Source organism: Barbus barbus, assembly GCF_936440315.1.
Source record: "Barbus barbus genome assembly, chromosome: 29".
In the NCBI taxonomy this organism is placed as follows: domain Eukaryota; kingdom Metazoa; phylum Chordata; class Actinopteri; order Cypriniformes; family Cyprinidae; genus Barbus; species Barbus barbus.
This window is the reverse complement of record NC_136757.1, coordinates 9,549,013-9,576,017: the sequence shown is the minus strand read 5'-3', so window position 1 is coordinate 9,576,017 and position 27,005 is coordinate 9,549,013. Positions and strand designations below refer to the sequence as shown.

The 27,005-nt window shown below is 35.7% G+C and overlaps 1 protein-coding gene across 1 annotated transcript in view; it reads right to left on the bottom strand.

Moving 5' to 3' along the window:
• Positions 1 to 27,005, bottom strand: part of LOC306849454 (SLA class II histocompatibility antigen, DQ haplotype D alpha chain-like) — a 90,444-nt gene that overhangs the window by 52,533 nt on the left and 10,906 nt on the right. The window lies entirely within an intron of this gene.

Genomic DNA, 27,005 nt, shown 5'->3' with positions numbered 1-27,005 from the left:
TCATTTACAGTGAAATCTGTTTTCTGTTTATCACCAGTGTAAGCTAAATTATTCCCTAAATTAGCCCCCCGACCGGCAACAGAAGATATGCTACAGAAACCTTTGCCTAAATGTATTGTAGGTATCTTTTATATGCTTGCTATTTGCGTTTTAAACTCTCCCAGCTATTCAAAGTGTTTTATTACAAAAAAAAAAAATTCCACCCGTCTCGTAAAATAGTGATCGTCTTGTATTTATGAATGAAATTATGTCTTGTTTAAAATCGATACTGGACTGTTTTTCCCATTATTACAACCTTTTTGACATTCAGATCATTCAAGCGAACCCCGCCAGCATTATTGGTTTTCATTAGTTCATTAGATTTAATGTGGTAAGAAATGTTTTTGAGCACCAAATCAGCATATTAGAATGATTTCTGAAGATTTCATGTGACACTGAAGACTGGAGTAATGATGCTGAAAATTCAGCTTTGATCACAGGAATAAATTACAATAATATTAAAATAAACAAGTTATTTTAATGTGTAATGATATTTTAAAATATTAATATTTTCTCTGTATTCTTGATAAAATAAATGCAGACTTGGTGAGCAAAAGAGATATTTTTTCCAAAAACACTGTAATGTTTCCAAAAATTTGACAGGTACAGTATAATAATTGTTACTATATTGCTTAAATACCATTAATTGGATGGATTTGTGGCCCAAGATGCTGGGATAGGCTTCAGCCCCCGCAATCCTAGAGAGGATAAGTGGTTTGGAGAGTGAGTAGATCGATGCATGAACTTCCAAAATAATTTGACTTGCTTTGATTTTGTTTCTATTCTGACTGCTGTTCAGCATAAAAATACCTTAAAAATACCTTTCCATTATAGTTGTTTGTCATTTTGCCTCATCCTACCTGTGCTAAACCTATTCAAATTAAGAAACTAAAGAAAGTGTTTCTTTTTTTTTTACAGGATCCTATGTACCCAGCCTCAACCATTCATCAGAAGGACTGTGAAAGCGGGAACTCTTTGAATCACCAGTGGCAGTGTCCACGGGATGAAAAAGGGTATAGTAGTGGATGATGGGGTACTGACATTAACCTGCCAAAAAAGGTTCCTCTATGGCATCGCCGTGAAACCCCCTTTTTGATTCTGTCTGGCACCTTTTTTTTAAGAGTGTAGATGAGTGTGCAGTAACAACTGAGTATTCCAGCAAGCTGTTTATTAATTTTGTATGTATATATATATATATATATATATATATATTTCTTCTCGTTTTTAGGTCCTGAGACCATATGGGGTGAAGATCAAGACAACCAAACCAAAGGTGGACTATAACCTACTGGACTATATGATAGACTTCATACTGATAACTACTGCCATGTATGCAGCATCAAAAGTTTTTGAAAAGAGGGGCATTTCCTCCACCAAGTAAAAGTGTGGAGGATTCATCTGGCCTTCATCGGCCCCCATGAGGTGACTCGATGTAGAATAAATCAGCTTGATTTAAGATTGAAATGACTGAAATCTTCATCTCATGTGAGTTGATATCATTTTAAACATTCTTAAAAGTACTTATCATTTCTTGTGAATGTATTTTGTAGTATGTGTAAATCTTTTCCAATGAAAGAACGTTTTTTACCTTTATTGATATTGTAATCAAGGTTGTTAATGTGACCTTGATGCACCCTATGGTCTGCACACATCTGCCTGTGTTGGGCTTGTGTAAAACTAGGCCTGCAACAGCTAATCGTTAATGAAAATAATCGTCAACGAATTTGAATAGTGCATCAAAACAAACAGACCGCTCATAATTCTGACTAAAATACACATTTTGCTAAAATATTTTTTGTTAGAAATGAAGTGTAGGTTTAAAGTCCTACATGTAACACAAGTAATCATATGAGCAGTAATAGTAAAGGCACTATTGTTGGAATTGTTCATTAATATAATATAATTACTCTGTTCAAACGAATGATTATGTTGATTATGATTATCATTGGTGATTTCAAATAGATGACCGCCGAGTGACATAACTTGTCTTAAAGAGACTTTGCTCGTACCTCTTACAAGTTATCATTTTGTGTTTTTTAAATTGTTTTAAATTCTGTTTTAAAATAACAAGCGATCTGTTGATTATCAAAAAAATTGTTAGTTGCAGGTGCCCTACATAAGATATTGTAAAAGAGGTAGGCGGTATAATGCTGTGTATGTGCACTAAGTCATGTTTATTTGTACAACATATAATTAAATTCTATAGAGAGAATGCATTATTACAGTGAAACAATTTGCTATTTTTATTTTGTAAATTAGCAGAAACCCGTCTCTACCACTGCAGTGCTTTATCACCATTTTTTGAATAAAGTTATAGTTCATAGTTCTGAATCATTTTGTTATGTGATTGCAACAGTTCATATTTTCTTTCAGATTATGTAACTGCTGTAATAAAGCCTGTATCATAGAATAGTAACTTGTTATTCTGTTTTTATTTTGTAGATGTTTATTGAACAACTAAGCTTAAATGTAATTTGAAGTACTTTAGTAAAACCATGGTTAAACTATAGTATTTACAACCCTTGTTAATTTGTGGTACTTGAACCATTAATATTCGTAAGGGATCAGCTGTTGGGCCTTTTATTAAGACGTGTGCCTTTACAAATCATACCCATTCAATTGAATTTGCCTCAGGTTAACTTCACTCGAAGTCTAGTAACATCTACAAGCAAAATGAATGCTCCTGAGCTAAAATTCAACTGTCCCAGATAAGGGTATGAATACTTATGCATTGGAATCATTTCAGGTTTTTTTATTTTATGCGTTTCGGCGAAATATCTTTCTTTGGAGTGGACTTTGAGATTTGTAACTTTGTAGATCGTTTTATGCCCAAACATACACACTACACACTAAAATTAAAAAAGTGAAAAAGCATAATAGGACCCCTTTGATTAATGTGTTTGAGACAGAATACTGTAATCTGTATTTACAACCTCTAGGTGACAGTATTACATCAACAGTAAATATCACAGTAATTCAAAATAAACAGGAAGTAATCTATAGTTTCTGAAATATTAATAACCACAGGATGGCAGAATAATCCCTGTGATGGCCATCCAACCAGGGGATTTTCCTGCCTTTGGTCTGAAATGTGTGAATAGGCTTCAGCATCTCTGTGACCTTTTAGAGGACAAATGGTTAGGAAAATGAATCAATGGAAGATGGCAATCTTGTAGTTTGTCTCAAAGTAATTGTTTTGGAGATAGATGGTATTTGATTTAAAGGATTTCTATGTGAAATATTTACATTGTAACATTGTATCTCAGAATAAAACATTCTGTTCTATGGCACAACTGTTCATTAAAACACTGAAATTATCAGTTAGGTTTGTGATACTTCCTCATCAAATAGTCACATGATTACAAGAAAGTGTATTAATCGTGAAACTTACTGTCATTTTTATCAAGATAAATCCCGTTTTGCTATTCATAATTGTTAAAGCCCAGTATTTTATAATTTGACAGTCAACAATCGCATTGAACACCTACATTTACCATTTTTGACTGTCTTAATGCAAACAAACAAATCAAATTTTAATTTCATTTGATGTTTTTTATTAGTATTATTCTAACTTATATATAGGCTATATATATATCCATTTTGAGTCTTATGTGTCTGGTTTGGCTCACTCATCAGAAAGTAAACACACAGACATTTCCCACAGAATGCTGACAATAAACTCTTACATGGTTCAGTTTCAGAGGCTTGGCATTTCACAAACAAAACCACAGCCTAGACTAGTTCTGACATGCCTTTCCTGCACCACTTTCCAAAAGCATCCAATTGCAAGAGAGACATCTTGTTACATATCGAGTCTCTGGGGAAACTGAAATCTAAACAGTATTCAGTTGCATCTAAATATTGTCATTTTAAAAACAGAAGCACTTTTCCCCTGATTACTCATCGGAAATGTGAAGTTTAAATAGTAAAGAAAATATTTTTTGTTTGAAATAAGGTAAATTTACTTTTGAGATAATACTTGGATCAACCCTATGAACTTCAGCCTTAAAGGTCTGCAAATATTTGTGAGCAACTACCATCAATGTTATGTTTCACATTTTTCCTGAAATTCGGACATTTGGATCTTGTATCATATTACTATATATGTACAAGAAGAGTAGCTTTTGGCTCTGGATAATGAGGAAGGACACATGTTGGGGCACCACCAGCGCAGGTATGCTGACAGAGATGTCCATGTCACTGCCCAGCCACCAGAAGGCATTTTAAAGGGGCGAAACATCAATGAGCGGTGCTACCCGGCAGATGACGTTAATGAGTCCATCGGCCTCTTAGACCACTTTTAATTATATCTCCCTGCAATCTTTAAAGGAAGTAATCACAAAACTAAAACCCTCCCCAAGCCCCCATGATATTATACACCCTCGCTACTTGAAGCAAATAATTGATACTGTAGGATCAGGGCTTGTATCTCTACTCAATAAATGTCTGCAATCAGGGTTCATCCCTGATCGTTTAAAAATGGCCACAGTCACCCCTGTGCTAAAGAAACCCTCACTGGATGCTTCTATTTTAGCAAATTTTCAGCCTGTTTCTGTTCTACCTTTCATCTCTAAGGTGATGGAAAAAATTGTCTCTTTACAACTCCAGTCGTTTTTAACTAATAATCATATCTATGAGACTTTTCAATCAGGCTTTAAATCACTGCATAGTACTGAAACTGCCCTTATAAGAGTTCTTAATGATATTCTAATGGCTACTGATTCTGGTGATTCTGTCATTTTAGTTATGCTGGACCTGTCTTCAGCCTTCGACACTGTTGATCATGCAATTCTCATCTCTCGCTTGGAGTCTTATGTGGGTCTGGGAGGGATGGTTTTAAATTGGTTCAAATCTTTCCTAACAAATAGAACTTTCTCAATTAAAATAGGAAATTTCTCTTCCTCTTTACGCAAGCTAACCTGTGGTGTACCCCAGGGGTCTGTTTTTGCACCTACTCTCTTTTCTCTCTATCTACTTCCCTTGGGGTCCATCTTTAGGAAACACGGCGTTTCTTTTCATTGTTATGCTGATGATATGCAAATCTATCTGTCTTTGACCACGGAAAAAAGCATGTTCTTAATAGTTTATCAGCGTGTCTGGATGACGTAAAATCATGGCTCTCAAAAAATTTCCTTTTTCTAAATTCAGATAAATCGGAAGTTATTGTTTTTGGCCCCTCTGAAACTAGAACACAAAATATACCTAATCTTGAGTTCTTAAATTTTGCTATTTCATCCCGAGTGCGAAATCTGGGAGTGGAAATCGACAACAGCTTGAAATTTGACAGACAAATCAGCTCTGTAGTAGGTTCTAGTTTCTTTTATCTTCGATCTCTCTCTAAAATTAAAACCTTTCTTTCTAACGCCTCTTTAGAGGTTGCTATCCATGCCTTTATTACATCTCGGCTGGATTACTGCAACTCTCTATATTATGGTGTTTCAAAGACTCAAATTTCCCATTTACAAGTCGTTCAAAATGCAGCAGCTAGATTCCTGAAGGGATGTAAAAAATTTGATCATGTTACACCCCTTCTGAGATCTCTACATTGGTTACCTGTTCAGTATAGAATTGAATATAAAATTATATTACTTGTCTACAAATCTTTAAATAATCTTGCACCATCTTATCTGACGGACTTACTCCACCCATACACTCCTAAGCGAGGACTTAGATCGGGAAACAAATTCCTCCTTTAGATTCCCAGAACCCGCTTGAAAAAAAAGGGAAATAGAGCCTTTGAAGTGGCTGGCCCCACTCTCTGGAATAATCTCCCGACCCAAATTAAAATGGCTTCCACTTTATCTGAGTTTAAATCTGCTCTCAAAACTCATCTGTTTGTCTCGGCTTTTAACATGTAATTCATCCTGTTTTTATTGTTTTTAAGTGATTATTGATTGTGTTTCTTTCTTGTGTATCTATACTGTAATTATTGTACAGCACTTTGGTCGGCTGGCGGCCGTTAGTAAATGTGCTTTAGAAATAAACGGAACTTGAACTTGAACTTGATGACCCTACAGCCTGCCAATTCATAGCCACCGGAGGAGGTGTGTCAGGCAGCAAGCAAACAAAATCAATATGCATCTTTCAGTTTCACTTTCATTGGTAGCATAAGTCATATGAAACTTCAGCCACAAACCAGTTTGGGAAAGTTTCCTCTGCCACTGATCTACCAATGAGAGGAGGGAAAGATTTACATGTCACCAGTTTCTAGGTTGATTGAAATTGTCTTTGACTCCTTTCTTTCAAAGGGCCTTATTAAAAGATGAAGTGTAATTGCGTCTAGTGTGGGTTACACAAACATATCTAATGATATTTATAATTTATTCACATGTTTCTAAGAAACTGTATTAATCATGTGTCATTAATCAGCAGTTTTAAGAGTACTGTAAAAACAACGTACTGCATTATACTGTTATTTTTTATTATTATTTATTTTTTAATTTTTTTATAGCTATATTCAATAACACAAGTTAGTGCTTCACACCAACAGCTTTATTCAGGCTTAATCTTTTACATTTCATAGATGAACTTCAATCAAATTCACATAATTACCAGCATATTAACCATATTTCATCAATGAACAAAATACGATTATAGTCTACTATACTATCTACTATCTACTACTGGCCACAGCCATATCACCCTGCAGCCTAAGACCGGTTGCCCACTGAAGCTAAGCAGGGTTGAGCCTGGTCAGTACCTGGATGGGAGACCTCCTGGGAAAACTAGGTTGCTGTTGGAAGAGGTGTTAGTGAGGCCAGCAGGGGGTGCTCACCCTGCGGTCTGTGTGGGTCCTATTGCCCCAGTGTAGTGACGGGGACACTATACTGTCAAAAAGCACCGTCTTTCGGATGAGACGTTAAACCGAGGTCCTGACTCTCTGTGGTCCTTAAAAATCCCAGGATGTCTTTCGAAAAGAGTAGAGGTGTGACCTCGGCATCCTGGCCAAATTTCCCCATTGGTCTCTGACCATCATGGCCTCCTAATCATCCCCTTACACTGATTGGCTTCATCACCCTGTCTCCTCTCCACCAGTAAGCTGGTGTGTGGTGGGCGTTCTGGCGCACTATGGCTGCCGTCGCATCATCCAGGTGGATGCTGCACACTGGTGGTGGACGAGGAGACACCGCCCCTCACAATGTAGAGCGCTTTGAGTGCTTAGAAAAGCGCTATATAAATGTAATGAATTATTATTACTAGTACAATCACAATAACACATTGTGCAAGTGAAAAATAAATGGTGGAAGTATAAAAATTAAGTTTGAAGTGTTAAAGTTCAAAAAATCGGGAAAAGCCGATTTGTCACCAGAAGAGACGGACTACAGCTGCGTAAGTGTTTTTGAATAACTTGGTTGCAGTTCTGTTGTTTAAATAGTTTACTTGCTACTAGGAAGGAATAGTTCGTTTCCTACCTATTTCTACTCTGCCTTTTCGCTGTTTTTTTCTGTTAATTGCACTTACTGGAAATTAGAATAATTTGCGCCTCAGGTGAGAACGAGCCTTTGTGTTTGTGCAAAGTGTTAGTTTCGTCTTGAGCTATTTAGCAGTCCTTTAACCTCATTGGCTGGGCTGATCAGAAGCCGGCAACAGCTGTTTTCACTCTAGTTTCTTAGACTGTATTTAGTTGATGTCAGAGCCGCGTCAGCGGAAGCGTTCAGCCTCCTCGTGTGAAGACCAACGAGTGTAAAGACAGACGACTTTTCCTGCGCGACTTTGACCGAGCAACGACACCGAGCACACACTTAAGTATCCTTTATATCTTCCCTCACGCTTTCCTATCCTCTATCATGTGTTTCCAAACCATTCCGGTTCTCTCTCTACCTCGCTCAAAAAATACATGCAGAAGGTCACGTAACCCTGCTAACCTGCGCACCATCTCTACATCTTCCACTGCACCTCTCTCTTTCTCTGTAGGTCTTTGGAATTGCCAGTCAGCTGTCAACAAAGCCGACTTCATTTCGGCATTTTCCTTACATTCCACACTCAGCATCCTGGGCTTGACTGAGACCTGGATCCGTCCAGAAGACACAGCAACCCCAGCTGCTCTCTCTCACAATTTCTCTTTCTCTCACACTCCTAGGCAAGTTGGCCGGGGTGGGGGCACTGGCTTGCTCATTTCTAACAATTGGAAATACTCTACCCACTCTCCCCTAGGCAATCTCAACTCATTTGAATCGCATGCTGTTACTGTGACAGCTCCTATAAGACTCCAGATTGTGGTAATCTATCGTCCGCCGGGCCAAATACCACCAACCTTCCTAGATGAGCTGGACGGACTGCTGTCCTCTTTCATGGAGGATGGCACTCCACTCTTAGTCTTCGGCGATTTCAACATTCACCTAGACAGGCCTTATGCTACAGACTTCCAGTCACTCCTAGCTTCATTTGATCTCAAACGCCTCACCACTACTAGCACGCACAAATCTGGTAACCAACTCGACTTAATTTATACACGCAATTGTTCTACAGATAACATTCTGGTACAACCACTCCATATATCTGACCATTTCTTCATTACATTTACGTTACATTTTGCAACTCAGGTGCCACCATCTCCCTTACCGGTTACTTTCAGACGCAACCTACGCTCCCTTTCCCCCTCCCTTCTTTCCTCTGTAGTATCCTCCTCTCTTCCCTCGCCTACCCATTTCTCTTCTCTGGATGTAAATGCAGCCACTGACACTTTATGCTCTACCTTAACCTCTTGTCTAGACGACATCTGTCCTCTCTCCTCTAGGCCAGCACGGGCTGCTCCTTCTAACCCCTGGTTATCCGATGTTCTTCGTGAGAATCGGACCAAACTCAGAGCGGCAGAGAGAAAATGGCGCAAATCAAACAATCCGTCGGACCTGAGTAGGTATCAGTCTTTGCTTTCATATTTCTCTACTGAAGTCCACACTGCCAAATCCTCACATTTCCACAACAAGATCACCAGCGCTCCAGACATGCGTAATCTCTTCAGAACATTTAATTCTCTCCTCTGTCCCCCTCCTCCACCTCCCACCACTTTGATAACCGCTGATGACTTTGCCTCTTTTTTCACAGCAAGACACTTAACCCCTAGTTGCTCCAGAGGCGTGTGACCTCTGACATATATAGCAATTGTAAGTCGCTTTGGATAAAAGCGTCAGCTAAATGAATAAATGTAAATGTATAGGATATCGTCTCAAAACGATTAAAAAGGTCTTCTTTATCGCAACGACTCTTCCCACCTGTCTCCGCTCTGGCAGCGCCACTGCCCTGACATTTTCTCCCACCCATCAGATTGTCCTACCAGTGCTTACATGCACTGTAAAAAAAAAAAAAAAAGTTGAAATTTATGAACATTTTCTCAACTTGTTGTTTTAAGTTTATACAACAAAAAGTTGAGAATCTCCTACACAAATAAGTTGAGAGAACTCAAAAATCTGCTGAAGCTGGTTGCCTTAAAATTTTAAGTTGGCTCAACTTTTTTTTTTTTTACAGTGTGCGCACATCAATATTGCATCCTTTTTCTCATGCTGAATAACAATAATTACTGTAGTTGCATTACTGTAAGGGGTAGGTTTAGGGTTAGGGTAGGTGTAGATGTTAGTAAAGCACAATGTAAAAGGTATACATTTTTATTTATTCTTGGTTTCCGGCTATAGCTGTATCCCTTTTAGCCACAACTGTGAAAAACACATAATTACTGTATTTGCGTTACTGTAAGGGTAGGTTTAGTGTTGGGGTAGGTGAAGAAGAATTTTACAAGTAGCATTTTTCATTGTCCAATTGCACTACCTACTGTTTTAATGGGAGGTGGCAAAATCTGGCAGGGTAGCACAAATCGAAAGAACACCGCTATGGGAGAGAGGGAAATGAGCACCCGCGCCGATGTTCTTACAGACATTTATTAACTCAAACGTATTTATACCTTGCAAATGGCATTGGTATAAAACAAATAAAGCGAATGCATATGTTTTAAAGATGACCTACCAATTTAAAATACTCGTACAGCTTTTCGTCTTCACGTGTTTCTGCCGGTCTGCCACCACCACTGCGGGAGGAAAATACTAGCACAGCTTTACTGGGAAAGTGAACGAGTTACATTAAAATATTATGTACAAGATGACGGAGAAAAGTGTACATGTGTTTTAACGTATACCTACCAATTTAACGTACTCTTCACAGCGAGTCTCCATGCCAGTCTGCCAGCGGCGCTGCAGGAGTAAAAGGACAGTAACACAGCTTGACTCGGAAACTGAGCACTCGCTCAGATATTCTCTCAGATACTCTTTAGCTTGCAAGTAACATCAGAATAAAATGTATAAAGTGATTAAAAAGTCAAAAATTAAAGTTAACCTACCATAGCCTACTCTCTTGTTGGTTTTCATCTGTCACAGAGCTGTTGTGTGAGGTGTGTGGTTATTTTTTTGCGGTCATTTGGTAGGCTACTACTGTATTTAGATTTACAGTAAGCTAATATTTTTCCAGAATTGATTGATAGTCTACAGTAACATACTGTATACAGCGTATGCAGTAGGAAACTGCTGAGAACAGTAATATACTGTGAAAACATAATTCACAGTAATAGCCTATACTTGTATAGGGAACTGTTGAGAAAAGTGATTTACTGTGAAAACAACTACAATTATTTACAGTGTACATACATACATACATATGTTACATACATACATACATACAGTACATACATAAATCTTTTTAATCCAGATTACAATTTTTTTTTAAACATTAACTTATATATAGGTTATATATTTGATACTCCAGCTATCATATGGTCTTGTGTTTCTGGTTTGGCTCACTCAGCAGAAAGTAAGCACACTGACATTTCCCACAGAATGCTGACAATAAACTCACTCTATTATTCAGTTTCAGAGGCTTGGCATTTCACAAACAAAACCACAGCCATTAGGCTTGTTCGAGATACATTTGTGCTGAGCAGACTGATGGGCATGTGATATTAAACTACCGCGAGACCAACTGGAGAGCAGACAACTCTTTATGCTTTTGAATTGCTCTCGTGGTACTTTGATGTCATATACCCATCGGTCTGTTCAGCGCCGATGCATCTCGATCTCAAACAAGCCTAGTTGACTAGTTATGACATGTCTTTTTTGAGCCACCTTCGAAAACCATCCAATTGCAAGAGAGACATCTTGTTACATATCGAGTCTCTCTAGGGAAACTGAAATCTAAACTATTCATTTACATCTAAATATTGTCATTTTAAAAACAGAAGCACTTTTTCCCTGATCACAGTAAAGTTACTCATCGCAAACGTAAAGTTTAAAAGGTAAAGATAATATTATATGTTTAAAATAAGGTAAGGAGTTAAAGATTTGCATGTAATCCGTTGGTACTATTAGTCACATGAAAAGTGTAAGGTACTGTAAAATAAAATGTCTTTGAATCTTTCAATTTCAGTTTTGATTGGTAGCATTAGTCACATGAAACTTCAGCAACAAACCAGTTTGGTTACGTTTCCTCTGCCACTGATCTACCAATGAGAGGAGGGAAAGATTTACGTCACCTGTTTATAGGTTGATTGAAAATGTCTTTGCTTTCTTTCAAAGGTCCTTATTAAAAGATGAAGTGTAATTGTGCCTAGGGTGGGTTACACAAAAATATCGAATGATATCTGTAAATAGTTCAGAATTTTATAAAATAGTCACATGGTTAGAGCCAGTCAGGGGGGGCCCATGGGAAAAGTCATGTGCCCTCAACACAAGTGGGATGACATAAAAAGGGCACTGCACAAGTGCCTGGACAACGCATCTCTCTTTTTATAAATAAAAACCACTGAACAGACAATACTTGTTCTCAACTTCTTTCATTGTCCAAACAGACTGTGTGTGTGTGTGTGTGTGTGTGTGTGTGTGTGTGTGTGAGCGTGTGTCTAGTGAACTTTTTGTAAAAATTGCTCATGTTCTGTTGCTGCAGAGATGGCTGCTGGTGTAGTCCTCACTGGCCCTCTCTGGCTGGCTCTGACCTGTGCTGCCAGGTTCAGGGCTGCTAATTTGCTGGCCTACTTGCCCCTGCCTGGTGAATTAGCTCTGACATGCACTGTACTGCATCTACCTGTCTTTGACATGGTTTCTTCTTGAAGAAACCTTGAATGTATTGCTGCTGTGCCTACTTTGTCCCCTTTTCATTTTATTTTTTATTTATTTTTTTTTACACAAAATTCTGTCTAAAAAAACAAAACTCTAACTTAATCATCAATATTACACAAATAGTATATTTAATAGCCATATAATCATCTGATTAAAGACAAAAACATGTAATGTGAAGCTGTTCTTGGACATTGCAAACGAAAATAAAAAATTTAAATAAAAAAAAATTTAAAAACGTTTGTTTATTCAATACAAACAGGTGTTTACTATTCTACATCTTAAAATTCCAAGCGTCAGAACGCTAACATTATTGAAACCCCCCATTGTAGCGTTTACCACGTTACTGCAGACTAGTGGGGAAAGTGATTGTGCCTGTAATCTTTGAAACAACAGAAAGAAACGTAACGATCATGGCATCGTATTCGGGAACTGATTGGCAGCGAAGCAGACAGAGAGCAGCTGTGTTCTACACAGAGGTTCTGCTTCAAGAAGCGCTACTGCCGCTGATGTCATACATTAATCGACATTAATAGCCTACATTAATTTGGATTTTCAATGCACTCAGACTGCTCCCGCACCGCAGATGTTATTATGATGAGTCTGCGCTGTTGGGGGGGCACAAGGGGGGGCCAATAATTTTTTGAGAGGGGCTGGTGCACCCCCCCCCCCCCCCCCCCCCCCCCCAACAGTATATCAACAGTAAACACAGTGATTTTCTGAAATATTAATAACCACAGGATGGCAGTCTAAACCCTCTGATGGCCATCCATCTGTTCCTGTCTTCTGCCTGAAAGGTTGGAATAGGCTCTTATAGGACAAGTGGTTAGGAAAATGAATCAATAGAATATGGCATAGATGGTATTTGATTTAAAGGTTTTCTATGTTAAGTATCTGCATTATAACATTGTAGAATCTCATAATAAACCATTCTGTTCTATGGTGCAACTGTTCATCAAAACACTGAAATTACAGTATTATGGATTTATAGGGGTTTTTTGATCAGATTGGCAAATAATTTGGCCCATTGTCTAAATGATGCTTGAGGGTTTCTGCAAAAGAACTTGTTTCAGTATGCTGTCTCTACAATCACGTTGACTAGTTTTGGAAAGTCCCCAGAGCTCCATGACTGTCATAAACACAGCCAAACCGGCACCAAGTATTTAGGTTTGTGATACTTCCTAATATACAATCGTCACATGATTATAAGAAAGTGCATTAATCATGCGAAAGTTACTGTCATTTTTATCAAAGTATATCTCATTTTGCTGTTCATAATTGTTAAAGCCAAGTATTTTATCATTTAACAGTCAGAAATTGCACTGAAAACATTCCAATGTTTGATGGTCTTAATGCAAACAAGCAAATATATCAGTTTTAATTCCATTTTATTTTATCTTATATATATATATATACTGTATATCCATCTTGGGTCATGTGTTTCAGGTTTGGCTCACTCATCCGAAAGTAAACACACTGACATTTCCAACAGAAAGCTGAAAGTAAACTCACTCTATGGTTCCGTATCAGTGGCTTGGCATTTCACAAACAAAACCACAACCATTGATTAGTTATGTTTTTCCTGAACCAACTTCCACAACCATCCAATTGCAAGAGAGACATCCTGTTACATATCGAGTCTCTTGGGAAATTGAAATCTAAACATTATTTTGTTACATGTAAATATTATCATATTAAAACAGAACCACTTTTTCCCTGATTGTAAATAGTCAAATCACTCATTGCAAATGTAAAGTTTAAATAGTAAGGAAAATATTTTATGTTTAAAATAAAGTAAGGAGGGAAAGATTTACATGTCACCTTTTGGTACCATTAGTCACATGAAAAGTACTAAGGTTCTGTAAAATAACTAACAAAATTAATATGAATCTTTCAGTTTCATTGGTAGCATTAGTCACATGAAACTTCAGCCACAAATAATTTTGGAGAAGTTTCCTCTGCCACTGATCTACCAATGAGAGGAGGACAGATTTACATGTCACCAGTTTCTAGGTTGACTGAAGTTGGTAAAGACTGGAAGCCCCTTATAAAGACTGCTTTCTTTCAAAGGGCCTTCATGAAAGATGAGGTATCATTGTATCTAATAATGGCTACACAAAAATATCAATGATATCTATAAATAGTGCAGATATGTGCCAATTCAAATAAGTTAGAAAACAACCCTATACATTACATGAGTAAATCATTGGCTAATAAATTGTTAAATTTCACTTCCCTGTAATTGAGTAATAGTTTAAGAATACATTTTGCACAGACATATTTAAAATATATGCAATTTATTTTAAAGAGTCAAGAGTTATTGTAAACAGACCTCAAAATCGAAAACCAAAAACGCATTCAATGAAAAAAATTCCTCAGTTCATTAAACCATCAGCATGTCAGTCCTGTGTCTTGTTTTCCCCTCCTCTCGTGTCCATATTTGGCCTTCCTCGTTCCTGTCATTATTAGTCCCTAGCCCTGTTTGATTAGTCCACACCTGTTTCCGTTCTTCCTAGTTGATTTCCCCATGTTCTTAAGCCCTGTGTTTCCCAGCCCCTGTGCCTTGTCTGTCTGTGGCTAAATAAAGAATTATTGGAATCTCCTTGTCTCCGCGCTCCTATGTCCCGAGAGGGAACTGACACCGCAGCAGCTATACGTATTACAAAAACACAAACTGGTTTGGAGAACTACATCAAGTAACCACTGAGTAAGAAATTTTAGCATGTCCAAGTAAAAAGAAGTTGGTCATTCAGGACTACTGAACTGAACAAAAATATTGAATACGTATTTTAAGTTTATGTATTTAATATGTACAGTATAAGTATTTTTTCAAGCAAACTACAAACTGTTTAAGTTAAAGCTTTAATGACATTAAAAGAACAGGCATGGAGTGCTACATTTGAATTGAACACACCACTTAATTCTGCATTTCTGCATAGGATCATGGTTGATTCATGGACTGGTAGGCAATATATCTGGTACTGATTCATTGTATTTACTGTGAATGTGCTATGGGGCTGCTCAAATCACAATCAAGCTGTCGCTATTGCAGCTTAACCAAGTATGGAAAATGAGCTAAAGGTAACTTTAGCCTAAAATTAAAAAGAATATAAACAATTATAAAATTATAATAGCCTATTTGAAAAAAGACATTGTTAGCTGATGCTAACTGGCTAGCTAAGTAGCTACCTGATGCTAATTTGAGGTAATTTAATTAAAAATGTTTGAAAAAAAAAAATTCTGTCATTCTGAAAATATAATTATATTTTTCTTAAATAACACATACTCCCTATCTACAGGCCTTACTGTTCTCATATCATATATAACTGTGATGTTCTACAAAACAACCAGCTTTAAAACACATTTTTCTTACTGATGAATATTAGATCATTTACAGTGAAATCTGTTTTCTCTCCAGTATCACCAGTGTAAGATAAATTATTCCCTAAATTAGCCCCCCTACCGTCAACAGTAGACATGCTAACCTTGCCTAAATGCATTGTAGGTTTCTTTTATATGCTTGCTATTTGCGTTTTAAACTCTCCCAGCTATTCAAAGTGTTTTATTACTAAACAAATTATGAATTTTAGATACATGTTCAATTTCATTTACATGTTCAGGTAGGGTTTCCACCCGTCTCGTAAAATAGTGATCGTCTCGTATTTATGAATGAAATTATGTCTTGTTTAAAATCGATACTGGACACTGTTTGGCCCATTATTACAACCTTTTTGACATTCAGATCATTCAAGCGAACCCCGCCAGCATCATTAGTTTTCATTAGTTCATTAGATTTAATGTGGTATTTGTAGTTAACCACATCACTTGCCATGCCTTTAATACTTTTTTGTAATGTAATTGTAATTCAATATTTGTTTTGTCTTGCAGGTTCTTCAGATCACATACATCTTCATCTCCTACAACAACCGCTAGTGTCCAACAGCTCTTTATAAATCCATTTCTCACAAAAGCCCACTTTGTCTTTCTCTCTCTCTCAGCTTTTCCTTGCCTATTTTTCTGAAGTGTAATTCATAATTAATTTACAGTATTAACAGAGAACTTGAACTCAAAGCTCCTAATGCTGAACTTGAAGAAGTTGCCAGGGAGGCTGAAGTCCTTCAAAGGTTCACCCCTTCACAGGTAATGTAGGAGACATTTAGTTATAACTGATTTGCTTTAATTAATTTATCCTTATTTTATGTTAATAACCTTCCTTAGTCCTTCCTCTCAAATATTTTGGTCACAGTCTCAACATTTAAAACAACACCATCTTGTTTTTTCTTTGTTTCAGCAGAAAAGGAAGACCAAAGGAAGGCCATTCAAATTCTTGTCAAACCTTTCTTGTCTGTGAAGAGGGATGAATTTGGCCATCTTGTGCATTTATGGAGACCAAAAGCTGCAAAGGCATTTAAAAACAATCTGCAAATCTGCAAACATTTCCAATGGTACGTCTGTGTTGGTCTTGACCCCTTGACTGAACTTAAATTTCCCCCCGCATTTGATGTTTCTTAAACTTTGGTTTACACATCCCACGCCCCCATCAGTAAGAACCATCGACAAAGTGTTATGTTGAAGTAGTAATAATACATAGAATTTCAGCAAATTCATATGATAATGTACAAGCATACTCAAGTTCTAGGACTTTTACTTTTACTGCTGTCATTGGCCATTGCCTCACCTCTTGTGCAGATTGTGCCCGTTGAAGTGTTTGTATTATAAAGTTTATATTATATCTTTATTAACTTTTACAAATTGGCACAGTCTCTTCCCGTTCCAACAGGACATGATATCTGCCCATCAGAGTCTGACTTTCTTTGCATGTTGATTTTTATTGAACACATTTGTCTAAAAAGTAAGAGTCTGGAATTGTTAGTTTAACATTTCATGTGACACATCAGATCTTCAATTAATTTGTCCAAATCGTATCACTTAAAGCTGTTCACAGCAAGAACAATAACTATAATGAGAACTGTTTTGGCCAGGCAATCAGTGTATGTTCTATACATTATGCTTCAGCAACTACTACGTAAATGAATATCAAATAAAGATAAATAAAATAAAAACAATAATTAAAGTTCAATCTTCACTCAGTCTTCACTCTAGTTTCATACTGTACATAAGGACAAATGTTTTCTTTCATTATCTAAATTTAGAAAACGTTCCAGCTTTTCCAAAAGAGCATTATTATTGTGTTGTCTGTATTAATCAGTACTGGCCAAGGTTTAGATTTTTCTCAGACAAGCTTTTGTTTTGAAAAGGCATGCTTGTTTGTAACTTGACATCAAATAAACACAGTTTTTGCAGCAAACATGATAATTCTTACATTATTCTATGTAAGTGCTTAATTATTTTAGTCTCGATCCTTTTATAGCTTTGTGTGTAATTCAGATGATTGTAACAGAAGAGCTTGTTATATTAAAGCCAGGTAGGTAGAAAAAACAGTGTTGGTCTTCACAGAGAGTGCTAGTTTATTTTGTAATTTCAGTGTTGTGTGTGTGTTACTGTGATGTTTTGGCTTTCATTCATGCGTTATAAATTAATTGTTAAATTAATATTTTTTTGTTTTTTTTTATTAATATTATTTTGTTACATGGAATCTGATATACTGTATAACAGATACATAACATGGTATCTGAGCCAGGAGGCCTTTCTGTGAGGTGTTTGCATGTTCTCCCCTTGTCAGCTCCCAAAAATCCAACATGCAGTAGGTGAGCAGTAGGTGAATTAGACAGACAAAATGGTAAGCATTTGTGAATGACAGTGTGAATGTGTCCTGTGTTGGATTGGCCGTCTGTAAAGAATGTGCTCTATAGTTTCCAGTTTCTCATTATCTCATTATGTATTTATGGCCATGTTCTCTCTGTGAGTTCTCCATTCTCGTCCTTATATTTTGTTGGTTTGCATTCCAGCTTTTGTTGTCCTGTGCTTATGATTTGAGTAGGGTGAAGCTGCAGGCCCAGAGGCCCAACTGCACACTCAGACCTCCACGCTCAGAGCAGCACTTCCAGAACTACAGTTTTTTTCAGACAGTGCTGTTTGGATGAACATTTGTTTTGTAGCGTGTGTACAGTAATACTTTCCAACATTATAAAACTGCTAGCAAGTAGCAACATCGGACACGTGAGTAAGGTTATTAATTTTATTAAAGCGATTCCTGAAAATTACCAGGTTTTATGGCATAAATCAATGTGACATCTTATTACACCAACAAACGAATAGACTATTTTAGTATTTAATGATAGTTTAGATAGATAGTTCGACAAAATAAGCTGTGAATTTTGTTCTCCCCAGTTATTTTCAAACACATGGTGTGTAACCTATTATTGCTAGCTTAGTCAGTATTTGATTTGATCAAAATTAGTGTCGAAAGATAGCATTATTTTATAATATTTACAGCTTGCTCTTATTTTCTGTGTTATTGTACCATTCTGGGATACTTAATATGTTTTCTAACAAAATAAAAAACGTTAAAGTAAAAATGTTAAAATAAAATGTTCAATATATAATAAAATTATTATTTGTAACATATTTTAGTACTATGTAGGTCTACTGTACGTATTACTGTATTAACTACTATTATTTCATACTATTAGTAGTAGTAATATGTGTAAGAAAAATAATATTGCACATTCTTTTTATTGTGCTTTACAAATCTTAAGTGCTACCACAGACAATAACAGTAACACAATAACAGTGTAACAATGAAAATAAACTCAATGCGGCCTTGAGTTTATTTTCATCAAAATATCAAGTAATCTGCATAGAACTGACAATATGAGCTCTGTTGGGTTGTCTAAATAATTTGCATGTGACTTGTGTATTTTTTCCCTGATGGTTTATTTGTACGGGCCATCATTCATGGCCTTTGCTAGCTGCAGGGCTTGTCTTGGCAAGAGGCTGAAGAGGTGTTCCTCCAGGGCCCCATTTATTACTCAAGGTATGTTTTAAATTTTTGTTTGTACAAAAACTGTTGGATTTTTGTGTTACACAACATTTCTGACAACAGCATTTATCTTTTCTTTTAGTGAAGTTGAGGAATTTGACAGAAGAATTGCTCGAGAAATTAAAAATCTCCCCAACAAGAATGTAAACCATTTATTTTATTTGATGTTATTTAATATGTAATATATACATTATTAACCCAATTATTTTTTTCACCATTTTTCTCTGCATTGTTTACAGCTTCCTTGCCTCATCTCTCCTTGTTGTGAACCATACTGACAGTGTGTTACTTGTGCAATATGGATCTCAAACAGATGGGCAAGTGCTTCACACTTAGCACAGAGGTTATCAATGGAAATCTGTTTCTGAGTCTATGACAGCTCAGATATTATGAAGAACACTGAATAACATCAGCCTCTATGGGCTGGATTGAAAAACCTTGCTTGTTCTTCAGCACAAAACTGGAAGATTAGACTTTGCTGAAGGACATGAAAAGAAGCCTGATGAATACTGGAAGCACATTCTTTGATCAGATGAGACAAAAATAGACCAAGACCAAGATGTTTGGCGTGAATCTGGCCCGGACTACTACAGTGAATGCATAGTCCCAAGTAGTGAAGTACAGAAGTGGGAGTGTGACGATATGGTTCTGCATGAGAGCAAAAGGTGTTGGGGAGATGACATAGATGGCACCATGAATGCCTTTTGATATACCAAAATACTGGCTGACAAGGTGACTCCCAGTTTCCAGAAGCTTGGTAGAAGAGGAATTTTCCAGTATGAAAACGACCCAAAAAATCTTGTTTAATTTCTAAACAAGAAAATAGTAAAACAATATGGCCTGGCCAAGTATGATTCTGGATTTGAACCCAACAGAACACCTTTAAGGTATTTTAAAGAGAACGAATATCAACACAACACCTCCAGCAAAGAGCAACTGAAAAATAACTCTCTGACTAATGGCAGAACATCCCTCCAGAAATTTGAACAACAATGGTATCCTCCATGCCAAGGAGAATTGAGTCTGTCATCAAAACTAAAAGTGGACATATCAAGTATTGAACAAAAATTTGAATCTTCTGACTTTTGTTGTATTCTCAATTTCACAATGCAGGAGATAAAAAGTGATTTACCACAACTTCTTGAACAAAGTAACTCTTCTTCAAGCAAAAGAAGAGGCCTGCAGAGATACTGAGATAAACGTATGCTAGGAATTAATTCAACATTTATATCATTCTTTCCTTAGATCAGATGCTTGGGAAACCATAACAGCTCAGAAAGCATACTGTGATGAGGATGAATTTCTCTGGGAGGAAGAAACATATTTCAGAGTATTTGGTAACACTTTATTTCGATAGTCCACTTTAGACATTCTACTAACAGTAAGTAACTTTGCAACTACATGTCAACTAGCAGTCATTAGAGTATTAGTAGACTGACTGCTTAATATCTTCTAACACCTTATTTTGATGGGTCCACAACATACAACATACTGACTATCAGAAACTTTGCAAGTACATGTCAACTTATTCTACTAACCCTGAACCTACCCTAACAGTCTATTCTGAAAGTTAGTAGACATGTAGTTGCAAATTAATGAGAGTTAGTTGACATGTAGTTACAAAGTTACTTAGAGCTGATAAAAATGTAAAAACTGTAACTTGAATGCAATGTAAGTCGCTTTGGATAAAAGCGTCTGCTAAATGCGTAAATGTAAATGTATAGTTAATAGAATGTCTAAAGTGGACTATCAAAATAAAGTGTAACAGAGTATTGCTTTAAAATTGATTATTGATTTTCCAAAGGACCCAGATTAGACTTTTCTAGGTTTAGGGCCTTCAGTTTTGAGAGCATCGTATAGCAGTTTGGAGAAGTTTCCCCTTAAGAATCACTTCCACAATCAGCCAATGAGAGTAAAGAAACATTATTAGATCATCAGTTTCTAGAAAGATTAACATTTGTTAGTTTGAAATTTACAAAAGCCATATTTTTAAACAAGAAATATATTTGTTTAAAGGATATGGGAAGAGCATATATGGGAAAATGGTGATACTGACGTTAAAAAAAACACAAAAAACATCAGTGCTGCATTGACATTGATTTGCAAATTAGAAGAGATGTATATAGTATATTATTTTTAAGCAATTCACTGAAAACAATTGTTATACCTTCTCATTGTTCAAAGTTGGTTAACTTCGGAAAGTTGGTTGCTTAATCAGTGCCTTTAACAAGGCCAGAGGCAACCCTCTCTTGAATCTTTTAAGACTAGAGAAAAATCTTAATTTCACAATATTTAAAGTCCTTCATGATATTAATACAAGTTCTTTTCAGAGGTGATTTTTTTTTAAAATCATTGTTTTTGAAAATGTCAGGACTAAGGTAAATCTTCCTTCAGCTGTGAACTGTTGAGATTGGGTATTAAGCAAACAATACCAGAAACATAAACTGGTTGGACAAGTACTTCCTGCTCATGAACCACTTGGCCAAACTAGCTAATTACTGTAGTAACTTACTCTCCTTGACAATGAATGAGAGAGACAGAGACAAGAGTTAGTGGTTGCCCAAGCGGTCCTCTTTGTTGTCTTTAATAAACATTAACACACATAAATACTCAAATCAAATCACAGTAAACAAATAAATATATAATCATATATACAGAAATGTTGTAGATCTTCCACACATCTGGATTTACTCAAATATCTCAGATCAACTACTCTTAAGTAAGTATTTCAGGTAGCTAGTACACAAACGACCCAGATAAACTTCTCACAGGTATTAAAATGACACAATTACACAAATTATCAATTTAAACAAATTATTAACACATTAAAGCATGTAAACTGTAGTTTGGCATTGACTTTTGATAAATGTAACTAACCTTGACAATGAATGAGAGAGACAGAGACAAGAGTTAGTGGTTGCCCAAGCGGACCTCTTTGTTGTCTGAGGATGCTCTGCAGTTGTCACGGTAACTCTACTCTCTCTCAACTGCCACCAGAATTCGGAAAATGCAGCTGGACTGCCCAGTGCAAACTCATTATAACACATTAAATTAATTTAAATTAAACTTATATACACATGTAAATAGACATAGACATATATAAATACATAACAAAATATATACAAATAATTTAATATTTTTATGACTCAAAACTCTACGCAGCAGGGTGGTCACATTACTAAATATAATTTTTATTACATGATTAATAAAATAATTGCATTATTATTATCTGAGTAGAGTGAAACCTAAGTATTATAATAATATTTTACTGATTACAAAGTTACTCATAAATTGGTTACACATAAATTTAAATGCTAATATCATTAAAATATAAACATCTTTAGTGTGTAATTAACTTACTTTAACCAGACGTTACCACATTAAATCATCAAATTTCATCCTCTCTGCATTTGAAAGGTTCTTGGGGATTTAATATATTCATTATATCTTCAAAACATTATTCAGTTTTATAATGAAGACAGTCCTGAATAAGAATAAAGGTTTATTTTGTCAAAGGAGACATTTGTTTAACATAATGTTTGGAATGAAATGTCAAGAATGTGACAAATGATTAAAATACATGAACATTAAACTAAATGAAACTCATTTGCAGTCCATGAATTTATAAAGATCTTTCTGTAATATCCGAGTTTACTTCAGTTTCTGTCTGTGTACGATCCTTCATGTGACCTCAAGGAACTCTATAAAGTTTATTTTCTTTCACTTTGCAGCCATACAACTCATATAATCAGATATTATTTACAATAGGTATTGTCTCGATAATGTATTTGATTAAATATAAAAAAGATTTTGATTAAATATCGAATTTACATTGTTCAGATCCATTATTAAGTGTGGAAGCACCGCTGGCAGCGATAACAGCCTGAAGCCTTTTTTGATGACCGAAGATACACCTACAGTAGTTCTCTTTGCAACCAGCAATTCAAGATACCACCGGCTTTATGTATTTTATTCTCAAAATTTTCTTTCATACTAATCTTAAAATCTCTGGAAATAGAAATGCCTAGATATTTTACTGTCTCTTTAACTGGAATATTATACAAGGATAACTCTTGAATGGGGTGTAGGCAGTGGTGGAAATGGCCGATATTTACTGGGGGGACTCTAACTTGGAGGGGGAGGGGGGGGGGGGGGTTAACAATGGTAATTTTAGATTACCTTTCGGATGTATTTTATAATAAAAACATTTATAATCTATGAAAACATTTATTAAGAACTTATGTCATATTTTCTCTAAACCTTCTTGTACATTAAGACAGGCACCTGCAATTCTGCCCAAATTAAAGATGCGTTGTGTTTGAATTTGTGCATTTTATAATATAATTATTATTAATGACCTCTTGTGTTTAATAAAAAACAAACAAAAAAATATTGATTAGTGAAATGAACTAACGATTTCATAAAATATTAGAATGATTGTCTCTCATTGGCCTGATTAGCTAAGCCCTCAAAACACGTCTTATTTAGCGGTACAGTATTGCATGATTTGTAGATTATATTTAATAGTTTACACTTTGCAAAAACCTTTTCAATTAGTTTTAAAAGGTAACATTACATTCTTAAGGACTCTACACTTACGTTTCTTTTCAGGAGCACTAGTGCTTCTACTTAAAAAAATAAAGAAAGAAATTAGGAACACCTGATCAATGACAGAAATTAAACTTACTATTATAAGATGATGTTTGACTCCTTAAAGTATTTTTTTAACCTTTGTAATGCCATTTTTATCTTTATTAAATGTATGTCATATGTTGTGCCAAAATTAGATTTATTAACTTTTTGTAAAAAATAAATAAATACATTATTAAACAATAAATTCATTTAAAATAATAAGATCAGGAAGACCTGAAATCAGCATCAACAATTAATCTTTGCACGGAGCAGAAGAGCACAAATGTGGAATATTTACAGACTTTTTAACAAGACTCAGAGGTGGCATTAATACATTTAATAAAAACAATGTTATGAGATTGAATACAGAAACATTAAACAATTAAAATTGATACTTTAAAAATGAAACTCCCAGTAGGTGGCAGCAAGTCACTGTCTGTCACTGAATCATTCATCTAATCGATTCGTTCAAACTGCTGATTCATTAAGGAATGAAGCAAGTGACTCTCTTTATGAATGGATCATAGAATCATCGACTCACTAGATTTGTTCAAAAACAAAGATTCATTCATAATTGAAACAGCGCTGTTTGCTTGGAGATGCGCAGCGGCTCAGCTGTGACTTTATTTCATCAACAAAATAGTTCTCAACAGATCAGACAAGTGTTCCTAAAATGTAAGTCGCTTTATTTTAACTTTTGAATAAAATCAATAATGTAGCCTATAAATCTGTTGTATTAATTAAATTTCACATTTTCAAACTCTTTATAATCATTAAGTTCATCGCGATCTCACAAACTTCTATTTTAGTGAATGAAGCTCTCTACACTGCAAACTGAATCTATTATTTCTACACTTTGTTATAATGAATGACAAACTGCAGTCTGCTTTCACGATCTGTGCTGTGAGGAGCAGCATGTGCAGCAATAGAGAAGCATTTCCATTGGCTGCAGTCTGCTCTTGATGGCCAATCAAAGACGGCATTGCCCAGCAAACCATAGACACAAATATCCCGCTACATTTAGTTTAGTCTGCACTGCACTACGGTTTATGCAGAACTGGGATCGCTTTTGTAGTCTTTTGAATGGATATAATATAGAAATCATTTTAATTTTCAAATAAATCTAACCAGTTGGAAATGAAACGCCGTCCCCCCTCGAAATTCACTCCCCGGACTCCGTCCCCCCGCGTCCCCCCCCATTTCCACCACTGGGTGTAGGGCCAAAAGTTATAAGCCCTGCGGTTACCTGCCTCTGTGTTCGGTCTGAACGTCATCAATGTTCGTCTCTCCCGAAGCTCCTCGTTTGTCTGTGGATTAAAATAAAGAACTCAATTTGGAATGCCCTTGTCTCCGCGCACCCTGTGTCCCGAGAGGGTTCTGACAGACAGAGTTTATGAGGATAAAAGACTGCTGAGAAGAAAAGATCCTTCTCCAGAGCGCAGATGGCGTGACTGCAGTCAAAGAGACGTGTCAATTTTTGGGAGGATTCTTCTAACTAAAGTTGAATACTTATCCAGACTGATTTATCCAGCTTTTGCTTTAGCTCCCTCTTCAGTTATTATTAAAAGAAGCAATCAAAAAATGTATGACTTTATTTGGAGGCACAAAACTCATTATATTAGAAAATCTGATATTATTAAAATGTATGAAGAAGGTGGTCTGAATGTAATTGAATTTGAGAGTATGAATATTTTGTTAAAACTTAAGTGGCTTCAAATGTTTTTAAGTAATACTGAGAGCTTCTGGTATGCTGTACCTTCAGCTTTGTTTCGTAAATTGGGTGGTATCCGCTTTCTTCTCAAATGTGACTTTGATTTACCCAAACTTCCAGTGAAACTATCAGCATTCCACCAACAAGTCTTACTATGTTGGAAATTGGCGCATACACACAATTTTACACCTCATAATACTCCTATATGGAATAACAAATATATTCTACATAGAAACAAATCTTTATTTTATGAGGACTGGGTAAATAAAAATATTTGGTCAGTTTTGGATCTAATGGATGAGAGTGGTAATATGTTAGACTACAATTCATTCACTTTAAAACACGGATTTGCCTGTCATCCAAAGCAATTCTTCACTGTTATTAATGCAATACCTTCGGGTATAAAAATGTTAATGAGATGTTCCCTTTCCTACTCCAAAATTACTGCTGTCCTTCCTTTATTATATATTGGTGATATTGAAATAGAGAATAAACTCTGTACTAACAAATATATAAGACAATGTATCATCCAGTCACACTACCCTTATCAAATATTAAGAAATAAGTTAGATCACACATTTGACAAAAACATTGTTAATTATATCAGAACATCCTATCTAAAATTTCCTATTCTTCCCAAGGTAAAAGAAATACAGTTTAAAATATTAAATGATATATATCCTTCCAATAAATTTCTGCACTCAAAATTTAATTTTGAAAATGAGCCCTGTTATCTATGCAAAAATGTATTTGAAGATACAGAACATATATATTTTACATGTAGTTTGTCTCAGTCTTTTTGGAAAGCATTGCAGGACTGGATGGTAGAGAGGCGTGTGGTTGCTGATAGTTTCACTCTAACCTTACAAGATGTAATGTACGGAATAACTAAAGAGTGCTCTGTTTGCATGACTTGATTAATAATATTATATTATTAGCAAAATTCTTTATACATAAATGTCGATATTTTAAATCTCCTCCCTTGTTTATTGTGTTTAAAAATGATTTAAAATGCTTTTTAGATGCCCTTAGTAAAATAAAAAATCCAAAGGCAGTAAAACTGTTTAATTTGTTTGTATTATATAATTTGTTGTAATTATATTTTCTTTTTATTATTAGAATTTTTGTTGTTGTTATTATGGTTCCTGTTTCTTTTCTTTTTATCTTATGTTTTTTGGAATATTTTGTAATATGTTTTGTCTGGAATTAATATGGTATTATTGTGTTAAGCCTTCCATACCAGATTCTTTTTTGTATACTAATTAAGGCCATTTTGTTGTACTTCGATTTTGTACTCAATAAAAAAAAAAAAAAAAAAAAAAAAAAACGCAGGGCTTATAAACATAAGGAAATCAACAAGGAACAGGTGAGGACTAATCAAATGGGGCTCGGGACTAATTAACTAATGATCACAGAAACGAGGAAGGTCAAATAGAGACACGAGAGGAGGGGAAAACAAGACACAGGACTGACACTATCAGGTTGAATGAGTAGTTTTGCTATACCACAATTTTCATGTCTGTCCAAAAATCTTTGATGGGGCTCAGGTCCTAAGAACATTAACAGAGTCATACTGAAGCCACTCCAG